The following is a 12,011-nucleotide window of genomic DNA, read 5'->3' as shown; positions in this document are numbered from 1 at the left end:
TGAGATAAGATCCTACTGCACTTATTTTCTTCAGGGATTTTTACAAAGAATGGGTGTAAACCTTTGTAAAAAGGTTTTTTTGTATTGATTACATGATCATGTGGCTTTTGTCCTTGTATCTTTTGTGTATTACATTTATCGATTTGTATATGTTGAACTATCCTTGCATCCTTGAACTAAAACTTACTTGGTTATGATGTAAATCTTTTTGATAATTTGTGGCATTGTAATTGACAATATCTTTTCAAGGATAAGATATTCATTAAGAATATTGACCTGTAGTTTTCTTTTTCAGTTTGGTCTTTGATTGGCTTTGTGATCAGAAGAATACTGGATTCCAGAAATGATATTGGAAGCACTATTTCCCTCTGTGTTTCATTAAAGAGTTGGAGGACCACTGGTGTGCTAACCCCCCCGAAAGTCTTGTAGAAATTAGCAGTGAAGGATCCTGGGATTTTCTTAGTTGGCAGGTTTTTTATTCTTGCCTCAATTTCATTGCTTTTTATTGGATTTATCAGAATTTTTATGTTTTCTTAGTTCAAATTTCATGATTCATATATGTCTAGGAATCTGTCCACTTTTCAAGATTCTCTATTTTCTCCAAGTACAAGTTTACATATTATCTACATTCTGGATTTTGGTGGTGTTCATTGAAATTTTGCCTTTTCCACTTCTAATTGCATCATTGCAAGTATTTTTCTTTCTTTGGGTAAGTGTGGCTAAGGGTTTTTCTATTTTCTTTATTCTGTGTAAGAACCAGCTCTTCAATTCATTGTTTCTTTGTATTTTTTGAGTCTCAATTTCATTAATTTTTGCTCTGGTTTTTATGATTTCCCTCCTGAAACCAAGTTTGGAGTTGGATTTGTTTTTGTGTGTCTTGTATTTATTTGAGTTCCTTCTGTTCTCCCAGTGTGAACATTGACTACAGCATCCTTCCCTCTTAGGGTTGCCTTCCCAGTATCCCATAGGTTCTGGTGTGTTGTACCAGCATCATCATTTGATTTCAGAAATTGTTTAATTGTTTTCTTAATTTCTTCTGTGACTTCTGTGACTTACTGATTGTTTAGGAGTATGTTATTAAGTTTTCAGAAGATTGTAATTTATTCTCTGGTTTCTTTTGTGATTGAATCCTAGTTTCAATGTGCAATGGTCTGATAGTACACATGGGGTTGTTTGTGATCCTTTATATTTATTCAAGCCAGCTTTGTAGACTAGGATCGAGTCTACTTTGGAGAAAGTTCCTTGTGCTGCTGAGAAGAGTGTGTATTCTTCTGTAGTAGTGTAAAACACTTTGAAAATATTTATTTAGTACATTTGTACAAAGGTGTGATTTAATTCTGCTTTTTTCTTTCATTTGTCTGCCTCTTGTGAAGGTGGGGTATTGAGGCCACCTACTATGATTGTGTTGATTTTTATTTGATCTTTTCTGTCCAGAAGTATTTGTTTTATGAAGATTGGTGCTTCATTATTTAGTACAGATAATATATATATATATATATATATATATATATATATATGTGTGTGTGTGTGTGTGTGTGTGTGTGTGTGTGTGTGTGTATATGATAGTTACATCTGGGAATATACAGATACATAGATGAAACAGATATACATAGAGATATATATCAGATAGATAGATAGATAGATAGATAGATAATAGAGAAAGAGAGAGTCTGTCCCTGGAGTCTCCTATCTGTTGGGCGAGTTCATCCCCTCATTCCTGCAGGCTCTCCATGATGCACTTACACTGTCTGCTCCACCAAGGAGCTGGGGCAGGGCCAGTCGGACCATACTATTTCCCCTTCAGCAATCCAGGTATTTGGATTCATCTGCGTGGACCATCTTTGGAGTTAATTTTTTCATTCCAGGGTGTGACTGATTCCCCTGCATCAGAGCATCTGTATCTTGCTGAACCTTCTCGGAGAGCACGCCCTTGCGACTCCTCCCCAGTCACCCATGTGGGATGGGTCTTTTCCGTGGTACTGAAGTTAATGTGTTGTCAGTGTCATTGTTGTCTCCTTGGTTGTTGCTCTCATTTCTCAGTGATCTCACATTCAACTGTTTAAGAGCTCAGCTCCTTTTTGGCTCATTCATACATACAACTCTGGCCGAGCACGAATTCTTCCTTGGAAAAGACAGTGTTTGGTAGGTGATTGTGCCTCTAATTTTCTGTGGCTAAAGGATTTAGGAAAAGTTTGTATTTACCTTGAAACTAAAGGTACTGCATTCAACTGCACCTTAGCTGAATAATTAGTTTAAGATTAAATGGAATTAAAGTATGGTATAGTTTATAGGATGAATAGGAGTTGAAGGACCCACATTCTGGGTGTGTTACTTATTAAACAGGTGCTGTAGAAATTTATATAAATGCTTTACACCACATTTTACTTGTTTATACAGTAGGAAAATTATTGTAATCATCTTCATTTGTTTTCATGACTGTAATCCTTACCCTTGTGGTGGCCTGTGTGAATATTTTAAAAGAGAACAAAATAATAATTGTAATATATACTCTGAATGCTTTGTTAAAGATGTAACTGATCTATTATAATCTAAGTACTACCTTAAACCAAACCAGCTTAGTCTTTTATAGTGTAGCTATTTTTAGACAGTCATTAAAGTTCACAATTTTGCAGGAAGAAAGAAAAGTAGGAAAGATTGAATCAAATAGGTCATTGTGGAGGTTCTGAGTATGCAGCTACTGACATTCATACTTAATAGAAATTATCTAGGGCTCCTGTAGTGTACTTTGGTCAAATTTTCTTGTTCTCTATGTGTCCCTGGAGATGTGGAATGCATGTGTAAAGACATGACACACCTCAAACTTTCAATCCACTTTCTATTCTTTAATCCAAATTTATTAAGAAAAAGGTTGTGTTATCTTAACAAATACTGTGAGTTAAAGTGTTCTACAAAAATTATGTGACAGTAGCTTAACAATTTTATTGGTTGAGTCATTAAATAAAAATTATATTAACTCGTGCCACTTTGTGAAAATATTATTTTTATTATAGCTGAGTATCTCACTCTACCTATGCAAAATGTCCTAGAACTCAAATGTGTCCTTTAAATCCCTTAATAAAAATCAGGAATCTGTCTGAAAACTACCATGAAAATTTGAAAACTTGGAATATCAAAAAATTGAGTATGCTCTTCTAGTCTTGAGAAATTTCAGTAGTTCATATGGAAAATGTATTTGGAAGTTCATGTATTCTTTAATGTAACAGTGTATAAAAAGAGAAACATTTCCAGAGAACAATTTGTGTTGAAATTTTTGGAGTATCTGCTTTAAAGAAAAATCATATATGAAGCCCTAACCTCCAGACTGTGACCTACAAGGAAATAGGATTTTTTTTGCAGATGTAGCTAAATAGGTTAAAATGAAGTCATTGGGCAGAAGATGTAGCTCAATGTTACAATGCTTGACTGACACACAGGATGCCCTATATTTAATATCTAGTAACAAAAGAAAGAAAAGAAAGAAAGAAAAAAAGAAAGAAAGAAAGAAGAAAGAGCGAGCCTCATAAGTTGAAATTTAAATTTAGACACAGACACAAGAGAGTGGGATGTAAAACTAAAACCAAGCACTGACATGATGCTTCTACCATCCAAGGAGTGGGAAAGACTGACCATGAACCACAAGCAGTTACATGAGACATGGGAAAGATTCTTCCTCGTAGAAATAATTCACGTTGCTGACACAGTGATTGTGAAACTCTAGCATCCAACACTGTGAGAGAGTGATTCCCATTGTGAAACCCACCATGGTCCATTGTTACAGCAGCCCCGCCAGACCAATAGGCCACCTTATCTACCCGTGGCCCAATACGGAATCTGGCAGCCTTTCTATCTTTAGACAAAATAAGTCTTCCCAGTGAAGGTCCTAAATAGAGTCCTTCATCACTCTATGTTATTATGACTGCTTCTACATTGGGCAAATTAATTTGGGACTATGAAGTGCTGCCCTAGAATTTTTATTTCAATACTCCTATTAATCCTAGCTATTACTGAGTAACAACTACACAAAAGCTAGTGCTCTGTAGGCTTTTCCCACTTCTTACAATCAGAAATACTGCCTTCCTTTAAAAAAATTGCAGTGAATGAGCAAGACAGATGGAACAATGGTTTCATTTCAAGATAACAAATTCTCTGGAATACCTCAGTTAAAGGCTACTATTTGAAGAACACTGACTACATGCCAGACACTGGTGCAGTTGTTTATTTGTTTGTTGAGAGGGAATCTCACTAAGTTGCTGCACTGCTAAGGCTGGGCCTAAATTTACAGCTCTCCTTCCTCAGACTCCCAGAGTGCTGAGATTACAGGCGTGCACTACTATGCCTGTTTTAATATTTTATGAAATTTATCCTAATTGGTCTGATCAGGATTTGTATGACATACTGTTCACATTCTTGTCTTACAAATGAAGACCTTCTGACATATTTCCATCAGTACTATGCAGAAATAAAGGCTTAATATAATTATACAGTAATGGAGAGCTAATTATGCACACAGAAGAAATGCAGTATAATGAGATTTCAGGGCAAACAATAGAAACTTGGCACTTGAATTATACATAAGATACATAGGAGTTCTTAGGTGCATGGTCAGAAGAAGAGTGTAGTCAAACGGAAGAGTTGAAAGAAACTGTAGACTCAGGTATCGAAGGTGTGCTTGCCTTGGGAGAGTGGCTAGGATGGGAGTACAGGAGGATGGGAAGGGCATCTGAGGGGAATTCCACTTACTCAGAGTATGATAGGGAGTGGCCAGGTTCCAAGCATTCTACACGGTGCCCCTGGAATAATGTAACCATTATGCTGAGATTTCAGGACTGAAAAGATTGCCTCCTCAACTGCAGTGTGTAATGGTTTCTTTTGCTACACCTACACTTTAGTTCTGGAGTTCCTTGTTTGTACTGTGTTAGTCTGTCTCAGTAATAGCCCTTCCTCTGTCCCTCTCAATACCTTCCTGCCCTGCCTCAGCCTTCATGCTAAAATACATGTAAGTGTTTGTGGTGCAGATGGAGCACTGATCATCATGTGCAGATTGAAACTGTGTACATGTTAACTAGCAAAACTCAACTGAAAGAGTGGCAGAGTGATCTATAGAAATGCCGTAGTCCTGGATAAATTTTTAATAGTCTTTTGTTTGATGTCATTTCTCATATAATTTTAGAAGTTAATAAAGCTTTTTGTTTGTTTGTTTTACTTCGTTTTTTTCCCAACATCTGCCCTGTTTTTCGTACCTCACCAGAGTAAATTACACATGCTTATTTGTTATATCTTTAAACATCTCACAAATATTCTGACAATTATAAGCATAATAATGATGCATCAAAACATCAAAACAAAATGAGGTTTGAGTTATTGATTAAAACAAATGTCAGTTTAATTTGGGAGGACAAAATTGATTTTGTCCTGTAAATGCACTTGCACATGACCCACTGAAAGTGACCTCTTGATGTATCTAACTGTGATAAAAAATATATAGCACTCTCTCTCTCTCAAAAAAAGCTACCTGGTAGAACTCCAATATTAGTTTTATTTGTTTGATTTCTTGGTTGCTTAGAAATTTTAAACTGGAAGTGTGAGATCTTATTTCAGGGAGTGAGAATGACTGTATGGGTCCCATACTTTTAAAAAACATTCTGCAGCTGAGTCTATGGCAAACTAGCATACGATCCCCCGCCATGCTCAGGCAGTGTGAGTTCTATTATCCGATAGCTTCAAAACACAACCATGCTTCCCACTGAGCTGCATATTAAAAGCAGAGAAGTCTGAGGCTTTTCCTAAAGTGATTGAGTCAGAACATCAGGATGCATGAGTCCAGGGATACACACATGTAGAACAAATTTTTGGTGATCTTGGTGCATGCCAGGCTTGAAAATGAGACACTAAAGCTTTGCTTTCAGCCTCATAAACAGAACAAAAAGAAAATATCAAGAACTGGTCTGGGACAAAGTCTCCTGAAAACCATTCCCAAGGATTTGTTTAAGAATTATTTTTTTGTATCTTGGTTCCAATTTTTTATTTTTACACACAACACAAAGAGAAGTTAAGAAAGACTAAAATAAATACACAGAAGTCTCTCATCTGGATTTGTCACCGCAGCAATATTTCTCTCTGTCCTTTTCTTTTGTTGAACTAGTTTGGAGTGTTTTCCAGACACCAAGCACTGCACTCCTGAGTATTCCAGACTCCATTGCCTGATAAGCACTGTAGTCCACATAAAGCAAATACAGTCATCATCTCAAAATGGATTATTTCTGACAGGCTTTGAAAAATGCTGGCTTATAGTTCTGAAGAAAGTTTCCTTTTCCATTTGCATGCTTCTGATGCATTTTTATCTATATGCTTTGTCGTGTGCTTTGTTTGTTCCATCTCTTTGTGTTTGAATATATACATTGACATTAGAGAGCTGGCAGATCCGCTCCTCTGGGGGACTCGAATACACTTATTGCTCCTGACATGAACCTGAGACTCCATTTTGGAAAAATCAAAAACAAAAGAAGAAGACATTTTCTTTCCATATAAAATGGGAACACCATGTTTCAGGTCAAAACTGTACAGTTCTGTTTATTCACTGCTTCCCAGTATTTGTGCATTTTGTGCAATATAAAACTTTATACAATAAACCTTTCTAGAGATACTGTTTCATCCTGTATTTTCCATTGTAAATAGGCTTCTGTAGGCTACCAACATATGCTACATCTGCATTTAATTTTTATTGTCATTCCTTAATATTGAAACAACTTACCCAAGAAACGTAGGGCTAAGACAAATGTGCAGTGGTAAGGTTTCTGTGGTAGACTTTCAATAACAAATGAAAATCTGCATCAGTACTTAAGCATGACTTTTCTAAAATAATGGTATTAAATAATGTCCTTGAAAAAACACTGAGTTGCTGCAAAATGAAGATAAAAAGGAGCCTTAGAGAACACGAGCAAGTTGTCAGTGATGAGCAGACAGGACAGACATCAGACGTCTTCCCAGGGGATAGACTATAGAAGGACACTCAGGAAATTTCCCCCCTCAATCAGATAAGTTTTTGACCACCAATTATACTGAGGCAAGAGGTGGATAGGAGTAAGGATAACAGTGTATAAGATGATTCTTTTTTATTCTGTAAAGTTGTATTTTCTCAGAAATTATTGAAACTTCTGGCCATTTATGTTGTTGGCACATTGGCACTTAATTCATATTTCTCTCTTTGGACCAAATGACTCAGCTTGAACACATGCTCTGTGAGGTCAGAGCACCCATTTAATCATGTTCTTACTTATGAAACTAGAAGAAGGTTGACAAAATATGAATTTCCTACTAGAACTTTGATGAATAAAGAAATTAACACACTAGCTTTAAAAAACCTTGAATTTTCCAGTTTGAATCTATTACCTGATGGAGCATTTGTGTTTTCAAATAAATTAAGAAATGTAATACTTAATAAAGAAGATTAATAAAAGTTTCTAAATGCATATTAAACATGGATACGTAGGGTGAAGAGTAAGGTGTATTCAAAGCAGAAGTAAAACACTGTCATGATCATGCAGAAAAGATCTCTGGATGAAACCACTCATGCGTAACTATTTTATTGCAGTTGAAAATACTTGGAAGCCAACACAGTGACACCTGGTGTCAAATACAAGGCAAAGGGCTGGTGATGTAGTTTACAGAGTTTTCTTAGCATGCGGCACCCTAGCATACTTGATATTTGGCATGGAACAAAAAGCTAGGAGCCTGCAATCCAAAAACCTTGATCTACTCATAAGCTGTGTAACACTGGGGAACAGAATTTATCTCTGAGCCTTGGTTCTCTCAAATTTAAAATAGTGACAAGGTATACCTTACAGGGTTATGGTAGGACTGAAGTATGTATATGTGTACATAACAGGCAGAACCCGGTCTATACAGTAAACTTCAATTATTGCTGTTAAATACCAACAAGTCATAATCAAAACTCTCACATCAAATAGTATGCTTGTGGCTTAATATTTATAGCTATAAGATAATTTAAGTAGGTTTAAACCTCCCTAGAGCCAACTTTCTTCATGACATATTTTTAGTTTGAACTTTCAGAAATTGGCCATAGTTCTTACCTATACCATTAAGATAAAAAAGGAAACCACCTGAGTACTTTGAGAGTCAGAAAGATCTAACTAATCACAGCTGGGAAGGTCACACATTGCTGGGTGACCTTGGGTCAACTATTCTTTGACTTTGATCTCATTTTATACACTTTTCAAAAGTGAAAATCAAAATACTCAGATTGTTGTTGTTTGGGGGCATAGTGTGCTTCAATTAAATATCTCTTTTGGTATGGCAGTAAGGGGCACAAAGTAAGTCTTTGCAATGTCTTTTCACTTGTTTCTTTCAGTAATTCAAACTACTTTCTTTAAGATCTATAGATCGTTCATCCATTTTCCAGTGAATTATCTTTTTCCTGCTCGAACTGCAGTTGTTTCCTGTACTCTTAGTTACTTGCAGATTTCTTTTATAGAATCCAAAAATGACTCCTATCCTAATTTTTTGCTATAGCATATTATCCAAGGATGAACTGTCAAGTAATCCAAGGAAAACAATATTGTAAAAATTTTAAACCCAAACCATAGTCAAGTAGAGACAATTTCTGTGTGGAGAAGATTCCACTCTCTAGCTGTTTTGCTACTAGGAATGCCAAAAGAGGCACAAAAGAATTATTTTAGGTAGCAGAAAATAAGAAGAGAAAATTGCCAAATTTAACTAGTGTCTGGCTGCAGAATAGGTCTGACCTAACCACTGTTGGATGTTGAAAATAGATTTCTGCTTCTTACTATTAAAAAATAAGATAACACCATGGAGAGAGTTATAGTGCTTGTCCTCAGTAAATGTTTCATATTTTCTTAGCTAGCAGTATTTTCAGATTAGTTGCCAAAAGCATGAACAAAAGAACAAAAGATTGTTTGCAAAACTACCTGCTGTGCTGAGGGTAGAATAAAGAGGAAAAAGAAAACAAAAAAATAACCTTTTGGCCTTGTAATTTTCATACCATTCCAACTGAAATGTAAGGATTTCTTAGTACAAATTTTTGTAAACAACATACATGTGGGAAATTACTCAAATGATGGAAATTATTAACAGCTTTGAACTGAGGTTTTAGGTGGAATTAAGCATTCATTTTTAATTTGTTACTTCAGTAGTTCATCATAATGTGAAAAATGACAGATGTTTGAAGTTTTTAATTACAAAAAATAATAAAATTATGAAAAGACATCCTGTGTTCAAGGTTTGAGATAATCAATATTGTTAAAATTCCATACTACACCAAAAGATGCCCAGATTACATACAATCCCAGCCCAAATCCCGATAATATTCTTTACAAGAATAAAAACAAGTCTAAAATTTGTAAGGAATCCCAAGAAACCCACCATAACCAAAGAAATACAGAACAAAAAGGCAGAGTACTTTTAGTGACTTCAAAGTGTAGTGAAAAGTTGTAATAAATCAAACAGTGTGGTATTTTCAGTAACAAGGGAAACTAAACCTAAACAGTCATTTCTCACAAGGAGACAAGCAAATGCACAATAGTTACCTGTAAAAATGCTCAACATCACAAATAATCAGATTTAAATTATCATCATCTAAATCATATTCAAATGTGAATTAAAAACTGCATTGAGGTCTTGTCACTTCATCAAAAATACCTCTCATCTAAAAGACAAAAGCACATGTGTTGGTGAGGATAGGGGAAAAATGAGAAGCCTTGCACACTGTCAGTGAGAATGAAAATTACTACAGCCAGTATTAAAACAATATTGAGATTCGTCAAAAAAGTAAAAATAGAAATTGCATGTGAGTCAACTATTCCTCTTCTAAGTATCTTCTCAGAAATGTTGAAGACATCAGATCATAGTGATTCATGCATACCCATTTTTATAGCAGCACACAAACAATGCCTAAATCTTCAAAGTGACCTATACATCCACAGATAAATGGATAAAAGGAAGTGTGGTATTTATACACAATTAAGTGGTATTCTGCCATAAAGAAGGATAAACTTCAGTCATTTGTAGGAAAATGGATGCACCTTGAGACCGTAATGTTCAGTGAAATAAATCAGACACACAAGCTTAAATATTGCATGGTTACTCTTATATAAGAAACACAAACAAATAATTGCAAGAGCAAAATAAAAGATAGATAATAGGAAATAGGAAGATAGATCTTTTTTCAAGAGGGATGGAGATCAAGAGGTCGGGGTGATTGAGGAGAAAGGAAAGGGAAGTAAAAAGAATTGTGATACATCATGTACATGTACCAACTTCCCATTAGGAATGTAATCATCATGTACTAATAGAAGTTAAAAAATTCAAAATGGCACAACTATACAATTCCACATTCTCACTACCAGGTTCATATCTAAAGAAATGAAAGAAATGAAATCACTATATTGAAGAGTTATCTACACTCCCAAGCCTACTGGGGCATTGTTCACAATAGCCAAGAAATTGGAACAGTTTAATTGTCAATAAGTTGAATAGATAAAGAAATGCAGTACATGTACATAATGGAATCTTATACAGTTATAAAACTGTCAGAATCTTGCCTTTGGCAAAAAAGGTATCGAACTGAAAATCAGAAGGTTAAGCAAAATAAGTTAAGGGCAGAAAACAAATACTGCTTGATCTACATCATATGATGAATCTGAACAAAGTCATCTTATAAAACTTGAGAGTAGAAAAGCAGTTACTAGAAGCCTATGATGCAATTGCAATTTTTGCTAAAAATAATTTTCCAATTAAAGTATTTGCCTCAGTTAACCTTTGGTTCTTACCAACTATCTTTCTCACTTAGCACAGTCCTGGATGAAGAGCATAGACAAAAATGACCCTTAAGGTGTGACCTCTTTGGTCAGTGTAACACAGTTGCTGACACCTCAGTCCCATGGGCATCTTTTAGCCCCCACTGGTCAGCTTCGGAACTGCACCTTGTTCCCCTCATTGTCCATCTGCGTTTCTCTGCGGCATATTAACGATGCCGCATATTCTTTGAAACTTCTCATATTCAGGATCCAGAAACTCTCTAAACTCCTTTGACAAACAGAAAGCAGAGGAAGAGGGACTATGTGAACTTAGGACCAGGATATAAAGAACTGGAAGAGTTGTTTGTCCCTGTAAAGTCAGGGAAGCCTTTCATCAAATATTCTGAGAGTAACTGGAGACAGCAGGAACTGGAGAGAAGATAAAGGTAAAAGAGGAGAACAGAAAAAGACAAGGAGAATAATTTTTTTTCAAAATATATGCTTTTAATACTGGAATGCTTCATTTATTCAGTCATACTGCAGGATTAATCAAGAAAACAAAAAGACACATGATAACTTTATTTCCAATGACATATTTCAAACCTAAAATTAAAATTATGAAAAGAAATTTAAGTGTCAATATTAATCACCGCCTTACTGTGGTTAGTTGGATATTTATCAGAGGAGTTTGAGCGAACAAAAACTTTTATTAACTAAGAGATAAGAATTGCTTTGTGTCTTCTTACATCACAATGAGCCATTTTCTTAATAAATTATTGAATTTTTTCTATTCTTATATAAGAAACTAACCTCAACGTAATGACTTAAATCAATAGTAGTTTATTATTTCTCATATATTGATTAAGCTCAGCTTCTGGCTCTTCTTTTGTGTATCACATAAACTAAGTCACAGTGTTAGTTACTTTTCTCTCATTGTTGAGACAAAATACCTGACACTCAAAGTTAGAAGGGAACAGGTTTATTTGGGTTACAGTTCGTAGAGGTTTCAGTCCATAATCGACTGGCTCCAAGTCTGAAATGGCAAACAAGCGTTGCAGAGGAGAAACAATGTGGTGCGTACAAGGCAGCAAAGGTTACAAGGGGAATTTAACAGCCTCTCCCTGCCCCTTTTATTTTATCCAGAGACTACTCAGGGCAGGAAGCACTCACACCCTTCATCCTAGGGCCCTTGAGCCTAGCATTGTATCATGAATCAGCTCCAGCTTCACACACTCCAGA

This window comes from Heterocephalus glaber, unplaced genomic scaffold, assembly GCF_053883595.1.
Source record: "Heterocephalus glaber isolate CG9 unplaced genomic scaffold, H.glaber_assembly_v1.0 deba00001428, whole genome shotgun sequence".
NCBI classification, from domain to species: Eukaryota; Metazoa; Chordata; class Mammalia; order Rodentia; family Bathyergidae; genus Heterocephalus; species Heterocephalus glaber.
Note: the sequence above shows the minus strand (reverse complement) of the source record.